General features: G+C 52.4%; 1 non-coding gene across 1 annotated transcript in view; it reads left to right on the top strand.

Moving 5' to 3' along the window:
• LOC149986914 (5S ribosomal RNA) overlaps nucleotides 1-101 on the top strand; it is a 119-nt gene extending 18 nt beyond the window's left edge. Inside the window, exon 1 of the ribosomal RNA XR_016499248.1 lies at nucleotides 1-101. This exon is cut by the window's left edge and continues 18 nt beyond it. This is a non-coding gene — a ribosomal RNA (5S ribosomal RNA).
• Nucleotides 102-2,500: the final 2,399 nt, after the last annotated feature.

Genomic DNA, 2,500 nt, shown 5'->3' with positions numbered 1-2,500 from the left:
GCTACTACACCAGATCCCATCAGAACTCTGAAGTTAAGCGCCTTTGGGCCGGAATAGTACTGGGATGGGTGACCTCCCGGGAAGTCCCGGTGCTGCATCCATTTTGCATCCGCTTGAACCTTCTCCGACGTGGCATCTTCTTCTCCGACATGGCAGTCCACTTAGCATTTGTCATGTGGCGGGGCAGCCAGGTAGCTGACGTGGCATTTCAAAAAGGTAAAAAAAATAAAAATAAAAGCTGAAAGGGTGGAGAATATAATATTTACATGTTAGAGGTTAATTTATCAAGGATTTTGATCTATTTGGTGCTGATGTGGCACAGTGTAGTGTTAAAAAAATAAAAGTAAATGAAGGATGCATATTTGCAAACAAGTATTGTCACAATACAAAATGTTGGGTTTTGAAATTACAATGCTAGTTTATATGTTATGAGATTAAAATTTCAGAGTCTAGGTTGTATGATTAAAAGAACAAAGTATGAGTTGAGGGGTTAGGGGTTAGGGTTTAGGGTTTAGGGTTTTAGGGTTTGCATGGGGTATATAAACCTAGATTCTAGGATTCACATAGATTATATAAAGGGTTTAGAAAGTTGGGCTTGGAGTATGTAAAGAGAAGATAGATTTAAGAATTCACACAAACAAAAATAAATTGGATGTGGAGTGTGAAGGATGAAGAATTGAAGACATTAAGTTTCAGTGGTGATGGATTAGTTAGTGGGCAATGATTACCTGTACGATGCATTAGTTAGCAAGTCATTAACATATTTGTACAACCAATTGATTGCACACACACAAATTTATCTCCAAAGTGACATGTAAACGATTTAGTGGATTTTTGACATGACATGGACTACCACGTGGCAGCCACATCAGCAAGGTAACACGTGGCACTTGAAAAAATCAATTTAGTATTCTTCTGCCTTTTATTTTTCTACCTTATTCCAGTTAATTAAATTACTTTAATATTTTTAATTCACCAATTTATTTTTATTTTTATTTATATTTCTGTCTAGGCGCAAGACTGGGCGGCCAGCAAGGAGTCGAGACAGGGAGTTAATTTTAAAATTGATTTTTAAAAAATGATTTATTTATTTATTTCCACCTATGCGGAAGACTGGGCGGCCAACGAGGAGTCGAGACAGCCAGGAGTCGGGACTTGGGCAAGGGAGCGGGACAAGAGGTCGGGACTCGCGGCGGGACAAGGAAGAGGAGGAGGAGGTCCGGGACTCCGGGACTCGCGACGGGACTGGGACTCGCGCCGGGACTAGGGAGTCGCGGCGGGACAAGGAAGAGGAGGAGGAAGTCCGGGACTCGCGACGGGACTGGGACTCGCGCCGGGACTAGGGAGTCGCGGCGGGACAAGGAAGAGGAGGAGGAAGTCCGGGACTCGCGACGGGACTGGGACTCGCGCCGGGACTAGGGAGTCGCGGCGGGACAAGGAAGAGGAGGAGGAAGTCCGGGACTCGCGACGGGACTGGGACTCGCGCCGGGACTAGGGAGTCGCGGCGGGACAAGGAAGAGGAGGAGGAAGTCCGGGACTCGCGCCTGGGACTCGCGCCGGGACTAGGGAGTCGCGGCGGGACAAGGAAGAGGAGGAGGAAGTCCGGGACTCGCGCACGGGACTAGGGAGTCGCGGCGGGACAAGGAAGAGGAGGAGGAAGTCCGGGACTCGCCACGGGACTAGGGAGTCGCGGCGGGACAAGGAAGAGAAGGAGGAAGTCCGGGACTCGCGACGGGACTGGGACTCGCGGCAGGACAAGGAAGAGAAGGAGGAGGTCCGGGACTCGCGCCGGGACTAGGAAGAGGGGAGGAGGTCCGGGACTCGCGACGGGACTAGGAAGTGGGGAGGAGGTCCGGGACTCGCGCCGGGACTAGGGAAGAGGAGGAGGAGGAGGAAGGCCGGGACTGGGACTCGCGGCGGGAGTAGGTAGTGGGGGAGGAGGTCCGGGACTCGCAGCGGGACAAGGAGGAAGTCGGGGAGGAGGGCCGGGACCAGGAGTCGCGGCGGGGATAGCAGGCAGGACAGGGAGGGTGGGTGGTCTTCCACAAAAAAAAGTGTGTCTCGGAACTTCCTTAGTGCAGTAGGACGGGGGGGCCTGCCGAATCCCACAGAGAGTACTATGTGGGGGAAGGGTTCCTCTGAAGCGTCTCGGGAAAAGTCGTGAGGGGGTGACGGTTGCTCGGTGCCTACGGGTCCCGACTGCTCGCTGCCTTCTTTGAGCCCAGTACCGACGTTCGCAGGGGGGATACCTGGATACTACTGGGGTTACCTGGATACTTCTGGCGTGTTACCTTGGATCAGTGAGGAGTGGGGGTTAGTTTCCCGGCGACGCGACCCTCTGAGGAGGTCCCGCGGAGGGTCGCCGAGTATTATATGGTGAGCTGGCTGTCAAGGATTGTGAGTCCCGCTGCCAAAATTTTTTTTGGTGCGCGGGCGACTGGAAAAAGAGGGTTGGTCTTGTGCCGATACGCGTAACGTCGCAGCGAGTCCCAAGAGCTAG

This window comes from Physcomitrium patens, chromosome 20 (genome assembly GCF_059467195.1).
Source record: "Physcomitrium patens ecotype Gransden chromosome 20, ASM5946719v1, whole genome shotgun sequence".
In the NCBI taxonomy this organism is placed as follows: domain Eukaryota; kingdom Viridiplantae; phylum Streptophyta; class Bryopsida; order Funariales; family Funariaceae; genus Physcomitrium; species Physcomitrium patens.
The sequence above is the reverse complement of the archived record's forward strand: the minus strand, read 5'-3'. Positions and strand labels throughout refer to the sequence as shown.